The sequence below is a fragment of the Miscanthus floridulus genome, chromosome 2 (genome assembly GCF_019320115.1).
Source record: "Miscanthus floridulus cultivar M001 chromosome 2, ASM1932011v1, whole genome shotgun sequence".
NCBI classification, from domain to species: domain Eukaryota; kingdom Viridiplantae; phylum Streptophyta; class Magnoliopsida; order Poales; family Poaceae; genus Miscanthus; species Miscanthus floridulus.
Window position 1 is genome coordinate 35,945,273 of NC_089581.1, and position 14,637 is coordinate 35,959,909.

A 14,637-nucleotide genomic window follows, 5' to 3' on the forward strand; every position below is an offset into this window, starting at 1 on the left:
GAACAGCTGCCAGCTACTGTTGTCATCCACAATAGAAAAAGCCAGGCTCGAGCTGTTGCTACTGAAAAAGACAGTAGGGAAACCCATAAAAAAAGAACATAGTGTTGTTGAAACTGCAAAGTTGCACTAAAATACCTTTCCTATCGAACTGATATTGCTGAACAGAGATAAGCCACTCACATTACTAATATAGCTGAACAGAGATAAGCCACTCACATTACTACCCTGCAGTTGCAGTGCTTTGGTGCTGCACTTGCCAACGGGATTCGCCAGCCCCGCACTTGCTGTTGTGATGCTGCACTTGCAGTCTCCCTAGAAGTGCTAACCTAACTTAATTATTATGTGGCGTAAACCAAAACCGATAGCAAGTAGAATGCCATGCTAATTAACCGAAAAGCAAGGAAAAAATAAAAACAAAGAATGTGAGGCAACTGATTACTCAAATCATGCATGAGCTAGCATGGACACCTTGTAACTAGCTTCATCTAATTCATTAACTACGTACTGCACTACTGAGTTGCAACTTGCGAGTACTTGGTTCTGCAGCCGATTGCACTTGTCATTCAACAAACTAGACTAGATAAGTATGGAACAATTTAACAACCGATAAACTTCAGGCTGCGCTAAAATAGTACATGATACAGTTGTGTATACAGCAAAAATAGTATCATTTGTTCATCTGAAACTTGGTTCAAAAACATATTCTGTGATCCACCAAATTAATCAAGCTATAAGGCACAACAGAGACAATCCACAAAATGCTCTGCCTACTACATTCAATCGACATCTAGTAGACTATCTAAGTATTTTTGGTGCTTTCTAATTAGCCTGATAAGCTGAATCCCTAGTAAAATTTTACGAAACCCTAATCAAATTTTACACATTACAACTCCAGATCGCCGCGTTGTCCCTCCCCTACTTCCGCAGCTGTGAAACCCGAACAAGCAGATCAGAAAGCGAATGGAACGCAATCGAATCGAAGGATAAGGATAAGGATAAGGAGAGGGATTGTGTGAGCTCACATCGGACTCCTAGATGATCCTCCTGGCCTCGTGGAGGACGGATGGGGAGACGAAGACCCCTCCAGAACCCTAACTTCGGCCCCGTCGCCACCTTGGGCGCTGCCTCGGCCTCCACCTCCTCCACGGTGTCGTATCCAGCGCCACCGCCCGCGCTAGTGCCGCATCTAGCACCGCCTCCGCTCTCGCATTCCACACTAGAGGATTGGGAGAAGTATGGGCTGAGAGAGGGTTTGGCAAGGGGGTGCGTGGAGAGAAGAGGGGGACGGCGGCGCCGCCGCCGCCCTCCACCATGCGCTGCCGCCCCTCGTCCACTACAGCGGGGGTGAGGGAGAAGATGCGTGAGATCCGCTACGACCGCACCCCGCGCACTGCTGCTGCCTCGCCCTCTCCACCGCCCTCCTCCACTGTGCGTTGCTGCCGCCACTCACCCCCTTCTGCTCTTCCTCACAGATCCGACAGAGGTAGAGTGGGCCGCTCCTCCTCACAGATCCAGAAGAGGAAGAGTCCGAGAGAGCCGGGACCAAGGGAGGGAGAGATTGAGAGGCAAGAGAGAGACGGGGGAGGGAGGAACCGATCGAGATTTGGGAGTGTGAGATGGGAGCACGTAGGGAGAGGAGCCATAGCCTCTCCACCATGCGGGAGAGGAGCCATAGACTAAGAGCGCTGGCGCCCACACCACACGGTGTCGGATGGGGACTCAGTGGGGGGACGGCGGCGGAGACGTGGAGGCGCGGCTTCCCGACGGCGTCGGGAGGCATCGGGAGGTGGCCGGGGGGCAGGCGCGGCAGGGAGGGGCGGCGTGGGGGAGAGACAGAGGGGCTTGGAGGAGAGGGAGAGCGAGGGAGAGAGAGGGGGAGTCGAGACGGAGAGAGAGAGGAGGGAGCAGATATTTTGGAAGGATACTGACAGTACGTGGGGCATTTGTAGGGGTGGCTCAATCACCAGCCGTCCTTACAAATAGAAACACTGGGGGCGGCTGGTGAGTGAGCCGCCCCCTACAAATTTTACCCATTTGTAGGGGCGGCTCGTATCACCAGCCGCCCCTGCTGTTTCATTTGTAGGGTGTAACACCCCAGTGTTATGATCTTATTTAGCGCCGTGATTTAGGCCTAAGTAAAACTTTCAAAACAGGTTTCTCGAATTTTTTATTTAAAACATACGTGAAGCGATAAGCGAATCTTGTGTGACTTAGTTTCGCAGACTCGAATTAAGCGCTCAAGTTAAACTACGCCGTACGTAGGAATATTTATGAATGTCCGACGACGATTCTAGCAAACGGTTTGTTCTATTAGATTAAGCAGGAAAAGCAACTTTTATAAATAAACTAAAATCCATTAATGAATATATATATATATATATATATATATAGGTATATGTAAGTTACATAAAGCAAGTGCATGCACACATGCAACCACGTCGTGCTGCCTCTGTTGTCTCCGTGGCCGGCGAAGTAAAGCTCCAATTCATGAGTTCTCACGTCCTGTCTTGTCTCTGACCTTGCCTGCCTCAGTGTTGTCCCTGTCTGCCTTTACTAGAACAGTTGTATTCTCTGCATCTGCCTAGCTGAGCTCCAAGCCTCCAACTAGGTACGTCCAGCATGTGCACAACCGCCGGGACCTATTTTTATTGTATTGCCTACTCTAGCTAGCTTCTTGTACTCAGTTCTCTGGTGCAAAGTTGTACTAGTCTGCACTCTATAAAATACTGGCTGCATAGAATAGTAAGCTAGCGGATTATTGGGTCACGCTCCGCCGCTGTCCTGCTGTCTGTTTCAGACCACGTCGCACCAGGGCAAAGTCAAACCGGGTCACTCCGTGTCGGCAGCGTGCTTCTCTCTCTCTTTCTTTTTTCTTTGCCCCGTGCATCCCAACTCCTCTCGCTGTTGCTTACCGCGCGCCGGCGCCATTCCCGTAGCACCTCGCCTCGCATCACCGGTACCGGCCCTCCCTGCGAGCGAGCCTCGACCCGCGCGTAGCTTCACCGCTCTCCTAGCTCCTCCCTTCGCGCTGCTGGCCGCATTACTCGCGCCGAGTCCGTGCGCAACTCCGCCGCGCACGTGAGCTGCCGGCACCGGCGTTCGCGCCCGTGTGCCCGCGACGTCACCCCTCTCCTTCCCCTCCGTCTTCGTTGCTTTTCCGAGCCGAGCACCCGTCTAGGCGGCGTCCGCAGTTGTAGCGCCTCCCCCCGCACTCGGCTCTCCCTTCCGTGCGCCGCGCCCCTGTCCTTGCAAAGCCACCGAGCGCCGCCGAGGCCGCGCTCCCGCCCTCGCAGCCGCAGTCTCGCCGGCGTCCGCGCCGCCACCACCGAGCCGAGCCGCAACGACCTCGCTGCTATTTGCCGTACCTGCACGCCCCTTGGCCCCGCGCTGCCCCGCCATTCCAGCTCCGCGCCCGGGCCATAGCGCTCTGCCGTCGGCTGCGCCTGGCTCCCCTTGCTGCCTCACACGCCCTGCACTCCGGCGTGGCCGCGCCCTTGCTGCCTCTGCGTGCGCAGCGCGCCCAATCACGCTGTGGCTCCTCTGTTCTCCGCTCGCCGTCATCCGCATGGTCCGCCTGCTGCCCGTGGCCGGTGGTGCGCCCATCGCCACATCAGCCCGCAACTGCGGCCGTGACGGCCACAGCGCCTGCCCGCCATCACGTCCCACACCGGCTGGACATCGCCGGTGGCGGCTTCCCAGTGCCCGCGTGCCGGCGCATCCGCCGTCGTGGAGCTCCGCTCCGCATCATCCTTGCCACGCCGTCCCGCGCCAAGTCCCTACGCGCCCATGCCGAACGCGACCGCGTCCTCGCTGCCCATGCCAGCAACGCCGCTTCCCATCCCCGCTCCTTAGCCACCGCTGTCGGGCTATCATGTGGTGCCGCGCCTGGGACGTGCCTGCGCCGCGCGTGGGCCAGCCTGCTGGGAAGTGCTCGCCTGCCCCTAGGCCTGGTGCCAGCGCCTTGCTGGGCCGGCCTGAGGCTGTCTGGGCCACCGCGCGCACGCTGTCCGCCTGGGCCGTCCTGGCCGTTGGTCCAGGCCATGCTGGCTGGCTGGGCCGCTTTGGGCCCAAGGACCTGTTTCCTTCTTTTTGGTGTTTTGTTAATTTCAGCAAGCGTCTGAATACTCCGAAATTAATAATAAAATGTAGAAAAATCATAAAAATGTCAAACCAGTTTTGTTGAGTTCATAAAATCATGATCTATCTAATAGTGTATTTTGTTCGCATAGGTTCAGTATGTTTTTAGAATTTCTCTAATTATTTTAACATACTTAATAGTGTTAAAATGAGAACTTGTAGGAATTTCCACGATAAATCGGTGATGGTATTGACTCTAAAAATTTTATCGTAAATTACTAACATTATTAGCTGCTCACTGTAATTTTTGTAGCTCCGAAATAATTAGTTGCTAGATAGACAATGATGTCCTATTTCGAATATAGTAAATCGAATAAATGAAATATGGAAACATGTTTGGTTTGGATAACTAAAACTTTAGTTGGGAAGTAACGCCGCATTCGACAACATGGATACATAGACTAGCGCGTTAGAACTATATCGTTAGCTTGTGAGACGCGATCGGGTTTCTAGCATTCCGGCTGTCGTTGATTATTTACATTTATGCATTTGCATCGATGCATACCATATAGGTACGATGATAGAGCAACGGATCAATTGAAGGATGATTGGGAATCCGAAGATGGTGTAAGGGTATTCTCTCCAGAAGATGAGGCAATGAGCTTCTATCCAGTTGATGATGGATGATCCGAAGATGCAGATACTAACTTTTTAATATATATCTTACCTAGGCAAGCCCCAGTGCATAACCCCTACTTTCTGCAGTTTAAATTATATTTGTGCATTAAGTTTTAAGGTGTTGAATGAAATCCACTTGCATATATATCTCTATCATGTGAGTCTTACTAGCATTATAGGATCGTGTAGATTGCTATGCTACAGGACTCTGGTAGAAGTCGGGTGATTGCCTGTCACTCATGAGCTATAGGAAATATGTTACTATATCATTACCACTTGGAAAATATAAATGGTGGACATGAAAAATGGTGACCGGGCAGGGATATGGTTTGGGTATTGGTGGGTGTAAGAAGTTGTGTCGCCGTGGACACGGGGCATAGCTTGGTTATACTGCTTTCCTTGTCTGGTCGGTTAAGGACCGATCGTTGTATAAGGCATCTAGGCAAGTCACAGACTTATTATCCCGAGCACATACTTGGGTATGGGCGCTTGAAAGACTTGTTGCTCTCTTGTCGTGGATCCGGCTCTTTCCAGACCGACTGTCAGGGTTTTATTTTAGTGGAGGAGGTCATTGCACCGCATTGAGTCTAGGACTCAAGGGCGGGGGCTTGGAGTCCCAGTTTGGACGGAGACCTGGACACCCGGGATAGGAGAGTGATGGGTTGGTCCTGCTTGTGCCTGGGGTACAAGCGGGGCATGTGTTTTTGGGTACCTACCTGGGGGCATTGATTCGCGAATCATCGGGCGATCTAGTACGGCTTGTCTCGTGTTTAGCATCGTAGTAAGAACTGAAAGATGGAAGATGGAAAAGGAAATCTAATTGCTTACACCCTGCTTGAAAGTAGCACATGTGCTTACATAGAATGGTTAGTTAATGAACCAATGCGGCTATTAATAAAAATCAAATATAAGGACGCACGCTTAGTAATGCTTCCTGCAAATGCAACCCACAAGCCAGATAGTCTTGCATATCCTTGGAGTCTTTTATTTCCTCCTGTCGGGTAAGTCCTGCTGAGTACAATTGAGTACTCAGGGTTTTATTCCCCTTGTTGCAGGTGACAGGTGGATGATAAAGCTAACTCTTGTGTGTGGATTCCTCCTGGTGGGCTCAGCGATGATTCCTTTACGCTACGATCGTAGTTGTTATTTATACTCTCACCAAAAGCTTTTATAAATGAAAGGTGCATAATCTGTTGTTGTAGTTTATATATCAATACTTCATCATGTCATTAATAGATGTTTATTTCCGCTGTAACTCTGTTCACATGTTTATATTCCGCTAGTTAATTAAATGATTCATAACTCTGATAATACGATTACATTCTGCTATTATAATAATAAATGTTATACTCTGATGTACATGTAAAATGATGTAAGAAATGGTTAAATGATGTAAGCTTTATTTTCTCATCTGTGATCCTGATAGGAAAAATGTGGATTTTCGGGTTCTCCTCTGGGGTGTGCCCGACGGAACCAAGAAATTTAGTGTTCTCCTTTGGGTGCTTAGTGTCTAATGGAAGACAAGTACTCCTAGGAGGTATTAGATTAGGCGGTTCTGCCACAAGTGGTATCAGAGCACAAATGCGAAAATAAGGCTTCGAAAACCTTTTCTAAACTAAAATTTGACAACAAACTCTTTTCAAAAAGTTAGGGCGTCTTTATGCAAAGTTATATAAGTAGCCCTATTACTATGGTTATGCATCTAGGATAGACGGCACTCTACTGACTTAGGTAGACTTAATCAAGTTTTCTATAGGTACACTGACTCGAGCATAGTCTGATAGTCTCGACTAGTTACATGGAGAGAACGATGTGCCAAAAATCTGAGAACGGTTACCCTATATGTTGGCAACAGTGGAAGGACGTATAGGACGTGCATTCATGCATATCCTGTTTGTGCAGTGTAGCGTTCATATTGCTTGTAGACACACCCTCCATAGGTGTCACGCGTGTCATATTGAGCACGCCTGACTCGTTCCTGTCCTAGACTTAGGTCTGCACGGTGGCTTCGTGTTTCGCGTTCGCCAGTGGTTCGCGCCGGTCGTGACCCACGTCTCCCCGTACCTCTTTTCTGCGCTCTTGTCGGACCCTTGCCCTGAAGTCGTACTAGTCAGTAATGGCCTTAGACGTCGCTCGCCTCGAACACACGGAATTTGGTCGATTCATCGTAGTGATCCCGCGCAGGAACACTGGTGAACCACGCCAGGACCACTAAACATTCCGCCTTTATAAGTAGAGCCTGGTTTAGCCATTGGTATCACCACTCGGCGTACTTTAGCTCGCTTAGCTTTTCGCTTAGCCTTCCTTGCAACCACCGCTAGAAAGAAGAAGAACTAGTGTGGCAGCACCGCCAGCACCTCCACCCTCAGAAGTGTCAGGAGAAGAGCCCTTGATTCCTCTCACTCAACCGTTGCCCCGAGAGGATGTAGACTAGTTGCCTTGGGATGTTGTACCTGTAGTAGTAGTGCTTTTCGTTGTTGTCCTCCGGTATTGTATTCTTGCCATTGTTGTTCGTCCATAGTTGTTGAGATTGTCCACCAGTAGGGAAGGTGAACGATGTATCGTGAATGGGAGCCTGAATGCCCGTACGTTGTACCCATATAAGACCGTTGGAACATGCATTTTATTTATTTCGTTGTGTTTATTGCGTTCATCTACCTTAAGTTCATTAGATGTGCTTAAGAGTTTCACGGGTGATATTAAGCGGGTTACAAGGGAAGTTGCTATTTAGATACCGGTAGACCAGTCGTGGTTGGAGAAGACACTGTATCGACTAATTGCGGATGTCCCAGTAGAACACTTGAATCTCTTTAAAATAAATCCGCCATTGGATTTGAATTCCTTATCCCTTGTTGTGAAGGGAATCTTTGTTGTTTGAATTTTTCTTTGCAATACTCCCCTTCTTATGTGGTCTATGACCCCACTGCCTTCATGGCGTGTAAGTTGGTAGTAGTTGCCTGGTTAATGGCTTATGGTGCCGCGACGAAACCGAGGGCTCCCTGTGGGACAGCTGCCACATGTGACGCTGCTCGGCACGCGTTGGTATCGAGGTTGTTAACCAAGTACCTTTACCAAGTTACACCATCGTACCGTTTTGTTTAAAAAAAATTCTCCTTGGAAATGTTCAGGTGTTCAAATAGGAAATCCACAAGGGGTGATACAGGAGTGTTCTCTTTAGTAACCAAGAGGAGATGGTTTTGGAGGAAGAAAGTATGACATGGTCTCAGGCTACACGAAAGGCGGATGTGTTCGAGTAAAGGAAAGAAAAAGAAGAGTAGTAAGGAAAGTTAGCGGTGGATAGTCGGGAGTAATTGTAAAAGCCTAAGTGGACGTCATGTCACTAACCCTGTGTTTAGTTGACCGCGCTACGCATGCTGGGTCACTTCGCTACGTGCCCTGCGAACGCTGTCTATATCGGGCGTGTAGCACTCTATTTTCGCGTGGTCGCGACATCGTGCCGCACTCGCTGTCCTTGAGCACTGTACGCTTTTCCTTTTTCTGGCGTTCGATCGGCTCTCGGCTCCCGCGCCTTCATCCTCATACCGGACCCCCCCCCCATTTCCCCTTCCTTTCGTTCTTCTTTTTGTGGACACGACCGCCCGCACGCCTGCCTCGTCGAGCGGACCCGTCCCCCTCTCCCCTCATCTCCCTTATCTTCTGCCCACTCGCGCAGAAAGCGCACCATGGCTGTGCTTATTCCCACAGCATGAACCATTTGTGTATCTCCTCCATGCCTCTCCACTTCCTGTGTGTTGTGCCCCACCTCTGTTCGCCTCTATAAAATACCCTTGGTCCTTACTCTTCTTCTTCATCCCCATTCCTCTCGCATTCACAGCAGAGCTACGAAATCCAGTCGACGTTGTGAAGCTAGGTTCATCAGTTTGAGGCGATGGTGTGATCTGAGAAGAAGAAGAAATGATCTGGTTTCATCGAACAAGTTCAAGTTATCTTGGTTAGTTTGGTCTAAGGATTCATGATGTTTTACTTCTCAGTCGACTGTTTCTGGATCTGTTGGTGCTACACCATGTTTTGGATAATCATCTTCTCGTTGTTTCTCCATTTCCCTCGTCTATCCCGACTTCTAGAGTAAGTCTCGATTGTATTAGGTTGCTCTTAGCCATGTATCTCTAAATCCCTGTGTGGTTTAGTATTCGAAGTCGTGTAACCTTTCGTGTAATCCCTGATCTACGAAATGTAATCGTGTTTCCCCTTTTCTGGTTCCAGCTTCGAATCTCGGGACGAGATTCTTTTTAAGGGGGGTTGGTTGTAACACCCCAGTGTTACGATCTTATTTAGCGCCGTGATTTAGGCCTAAGTAAAACTTTCGAAACGGGTTTCTCGAATTTTTGATTTAAAACATACGTGAAGCGATAAGAGAATCTTGTGTGACTTAGTTTCGCGGACTCGAATTAAGCGCTCAAGTTAAACTATGTCGTACGTAGGAATATTTATGAATGTCCGACGACGATTCTAGCAAACGGTTTGTTCTATTATATTAAGTAGGAAAAGCAACTTTTATAAATAAACTAAAATCCATTAATGAATATATATATAGGTATATGTAAGTTACATAAAGCAAGTGCATGCACACATGCAACCACGTCGTGCTGCCTCTGCTGTCTCTGTGACCGGCGAAGTAAAGCTCCAATTCATGAGTTCTCACGTCCCTGTCTTGTCTCTGACCTTGCCTACCTCAGTGTTGTCCCTGCCTGCCTTTACTAGAACAGTTGTATTCTCTGCATCTGCCTAGCTGAGCTCTAAGCCTCCAACTAGCTACGTCCAGCATGTGCACAATCGCCGGGACCTATTTTTATTGTATTGCCTACTCTAGCTAGCTTCTTGTACTCAGCCCTGTTTAGATCCAATTTTTTTTTTGGATTTTGGCCACTGTAGCACTTTCGTTTGTATTTGGCAATTAGTGTCTAATTATGGATTAATTAGGTTCAAAAGTTTCGTCTCGCGATTTCTCACCCAACTATGCAATTAGTTTTTTTTTCGTCTACATTTAGTACTCCATACATGTGCCGCAAGATTCAATGTGACGGGTACTGCGCAAATTTTTTTTGAATCTAAACAGGCCCTCAGTTCTCTAGTGCAAAGTTGTACTAGTCTGCACTCTATAAAATACTGGCTGCGTAGAATAGTAAGCTAGCGGATTATTGGATCACGCTCCGCCGCTGTCCTGCTGTCCGTTTCAGACCACGTCGCGCCAGGGCAAAGTCAAACCGGGTCACTCCGTGTCGGCAGCATGCTTCTCTCTCTTTCTTTTTTCTTTGCCCCGTGCATCCCAACTCCTCTCGCTGCTGCTTACCGCGCGTCGGCACCATTCCCGTAGCACCTCGCCTCACATCACCGGTACTGGCCCTCCCCGCGAGCGAGCCCCGACCCGCGCGCGGCTTCGCCGCTCTCCTAGCTCCTCCCTTCGCGCTGCTGGCCGCATTACTCGCGCCGAGTCTGTGTGCAACTCCACCGCGCACGTGAGCTGCCGGTGTCCGTGCCCGTGTGCCCGCGACGTCACCCCTCTCCTTCCCCTCTGTCTTCGTTGCTTTTCCGAGCCGAGCACCCGTCTAGGCGGCGTCCGCAGTCGCAGCGCCTCCCCCCGCACTCGGCTCTCCCTTCCGTGCGCCGCGCCCCTGTCCTCGCAAAGCCACCGAGGCCGCACTCCCGCCCTCGCAGCCGTAGTCTCGCCGGCGTCCGCGCCGCCACCACCGAGTTGAGCCACGACGACCTCGCTGCTCTTTGCCGCACCTACGCGCCCCTTGGCCCCGCGCTGCCCTGCCATTCCAGCTCTGCGCCTGGGCCGTAGCACTCCGCCGTCAGCTGCGCCCGGCTCCCCTTGTTGCCTCGCACGCCCTGCACTCCGGCGTGGTCGCGCCCTTGCTGCCTCTGCGCACGCAGCGCGCCCGAGCACGCCGCGGTCCTCTGTTCTCCGCTCGCCGTCATCCGCATGGTCCACCTGCTGCCCGTGGCCGGTGGTGCGCCCATTGCCGCATTAGCCCGCAACTGCGGCCGTGACGGCCACAGCGCCTGCCCGCCATCACGTCCCACGCCGGCTGGACATCGCCGGTGGCGGCTCCCCCGTGGCTTCCCAGTGCCCGCGTGCCGGCGCATCCGCCGTCGTGGAGCTCCGCTCTGCATCATCCTTGCCACGCCGTCCCGCGCCAAGTCTCTACGCGCCCATGCCGAACGCGGCCGCGTCCTCGCTGCCCGTGCCAGCAACGCCGCTTCCCCTCCCCGCTCCTCGACCACCGCTGTTGGGCTATCATGCGGTGCCGGCCGGTGCTCCTCTGCTTCTCTGGATGAAGGAGACGAAATGAAGGTGAGATGGGTGAAAGTCCAAGGCAAAAATTTATACGAGGTTCTATTTGCGAAATATGTGACTCACAGAAATAGTGTCGTCGTACTGCGGGTTGATTTGAGGATAACTCAAGGGCCGTTTCACAAATATGCCACGCCACCCGCCGCGCTGGGCCGGCCTGCCGCCGCGCCTGGGCCGTGCCTGCGCCGCGCGTGGGCCAGCCTGCTGGGCAGTGCTCGCCTGCCCCTAGGCCTGGTGCCAGCGCCTTGCTAGGCCGGCCTGAGGCTGTCTGGGCTACCGCGCGCACGCCGTCCGCTTGGGCCGTCCTGGCCGTTGGTCCAGGCCATGCTGGCTGGCTAGGCCGCTTTGGGCCCAAGGACCTGTTTCCTTCTTTTCGGTGTTTTGTTAATTTCAGCAAGCGTATGAATACTCCGAAATTGATAATAAAATATAGAAAAATCATAAAAATGTCAAACCAGTTTTGTTGAGTTCATAAAATCATGATCTATCTAATAGTGTATTTTGTTCACATAGGTTCGGTATGTTTTTAGAATTTCTCTAATTATTTTAACATACTTAATAGTGTTAAAATGAGAACTTGTAGGAATTTCCACGATAAATCGATGATGGTATTGACTCTAAAAATTTTACCATAAATTACTAACATTATTAGCTGCTCACTGTAATTTTTGTAGCTCCGAAATAATTAGTTGCTAGATAGACAATAATGTCCTATTTCGAATATAGTAAATCGAATAAATGAAATATGGAAACACATTTGGTTTGGATAACTAAAACTTTAGTTGGGAAGTAACGCCGTATTCGATAACATGGATACGTAGACTAGCGCGTTAGAACTATATCGTTAGCTTGTGAGACGCGATCGGGTTTCTAGCATTCCGGCTGTCGTTGATTATTTACATTTATGCATTTGCATCGATGCATACCATATAGGTACGATGATGAAGCAACGGATCAATTGAAGGATGATTGAGAATCTGAAGATGGTGTAAGGGTATTTTCTCCAGAAGATGAGGCAATGAGCTTCTATCCAGTTGATGATGGATGATCTGAAGATGCAGATACTAACTTTTTAGTATATATCTTACCCAGGCAAGCCCCGGTGCATAACCCATACTTTCTGCAGTTTAAATTATATTTGTGCATTAAGTTTTAAGGTGTTGAATGAAACCCACTTGCATATATATCTCTATCCTGTGAGTCTTACTAGCATTATAGGATCGTATAGATTGCTATGCTACAGGACTCCGGTAGAAGTCGGATGATTGCCTGTCACTCGTGAGCTATAGGAAATATGTTACTATATCATTACCATTTGGAAAATATAAATGGTGGACATGAAAAATGGTGACCGGGCAGGGATATGGTTTGGGTATTGGTGGGTGTAAGAAGTTGTGTCGCTGTGGACACGGGGCATAGCTTGGTTACACTGCTTTCCCTGTCTGGTCGATTAAGGACCGATCGTTGCATAAGGCATCTAGGCAAGTCATAGACTTATTATCCCGAGCACATACTTGGGTATGGGCGCTTGGAAGACTTGTTGCTCTCTTGTCGTGGATCCGGCTCTTTTCGGACCAACTGTCAGGGTTTTATTTTGGTGGAGGAGGTCCTTGCACCGCACTAAGTCCGGGACTCAGGGGTGGGGGCTTGGAGTCCCAGTTTGGACGGGGACCTAGACACCCGGGACAGGAGAGTGATGGGTTGGTCCTGCTTGTGTCTGGGGTACAAGCGGGGCGTGTATTTTCGTGGTACCCAGCTGGGGGCATTGATTCATGAATCGCCGGGCGATCCGGTATGGCTTGTCTCGTGTTTAGCATCGTAGTAAGAACTGAAAGATGGAAGATGAAAAAGGAAATCTAATTGCTTATCACCTGGTTGAAAGTAGCACAGGTGCTTACATAGAATGGTTAGTTAATGAACCAATGCGGCTATTAATAAAAATCAAATATAAGGACGCACGCTTAGTAATGCTTCCTGCAAATGCAACCCACAAGCTAGATAGCCTTGCATATCCTTGGAGTCTTTTATTTCCTCCTGTCGGGTAAGTCTTGCTGAGTACAATTGAGTACTCAGGGTTTTATTCCCCCTGTTGCAGGTGACAGGTGGATGCTAAAGCTGACTCTTGTGTGTGGATTCCTCCTGGTGGGCTCAGCGAGGATTCCTTTACGCTATGATCGTAGTTGTTATTTATACTCTCACCAAAAGCTTTTATAAATGAAAGTTGCATAATCTGTTGTTGTAGTTTATATATCAATACTTCATCATGTCATTAATAGATGTTTATTTCCGCTGTAATTCTGTTCACATGTTTATATTCCGCTGGTTAATTAAATGATTCATAACTCTAATAATACGATTACATTATGCTATTATAATAATAAATGTTATACTCTGATGTACATGTAAAGTGATGTAAGAAATGGTTAAATGATGTAAGCTTTATTCTCTCATCTGTGATCCTGATGGCAAAAATGTGGATTTTCGGGTTCTCCCCTAGGGTGTGCCCGACGGAACCGAGTAATTTAGTGTTCTCCTTTGGGTGCTTAGTGTCTAATGGAAGACAAGCACTCCTGGGAGACATTAGATTAGGCGGTTCTACCACATAGGGGCGGCTGGTCTCGTGGATTCCGAGCACGCCATTATAGGGGCGGCTCCATCACCAGTCACCCCTAAAAAAATTTGTCCCGTTGCTACAAACTGTTTTTCACGTAGTGAATTATGTATATATGGCTATATGTGGGACCCGTTTCTATAAGTGTATTATTATAAACGCATCGAGAATCGGAAACCCCATTTGGTTATACCCAAAAGATGATGTTTCGTGCGACCGAAGAAGTGTATATTATGGGCAACCAAGATCAACTTCCGTGTCATATTCAGATGCTTATTTAGTAATAATCCTGTTTTTAAGTATTGATGAGGAGAAGCTTTTTAAGAAAATGTCTTGTATTGGCTCTTCATTGTACATGTTTCTATGTGTGTAAGGTGATTGCTATGCTGCTACCAGTGCTGTCCCACAGCCTGTTCGGCTGGGCTTATACGATCGTATACGATCGTGGATTATAAGATAGAACAATATTTTTCTCTCACACCAAATCAGCCAAACCAGCCAGTAGTAAATAATCCATGATCCAGCCCAGCCAACCGAACAGGCTGCCAATCATTAGAGTAGCTAGCGCGCACACGTGCACGCATTGTATATGTAAATTCGTTTTGGTGTGCAGTTCATCTTTCTCCTATGTACGTATCCCCTGTTATATTATACCCTTGTGAAAAAAGCACCACACCAAAATAAGTTGAGGATGGATTAAACTAAAATATATTTTTTAGAAAAAAAAGGCATTTTTATTCTAGCCATTGCAAGAGTTTCATTATTAATTACAAAGTTTTAGGATTCGGCAGAAGAGAAACTCTCAAAAGCAACAAAAGGAAAGGGTTTAAAAGAGCCTACCAAGCACTCAGGGAGTAAGCACTAAACTTATTAAAATACAACCATCTATTTTAATTGATTCATTAGAATATGGATTATAGTTTTAATGATCTTAGTCTAGCTTAAATGCTTA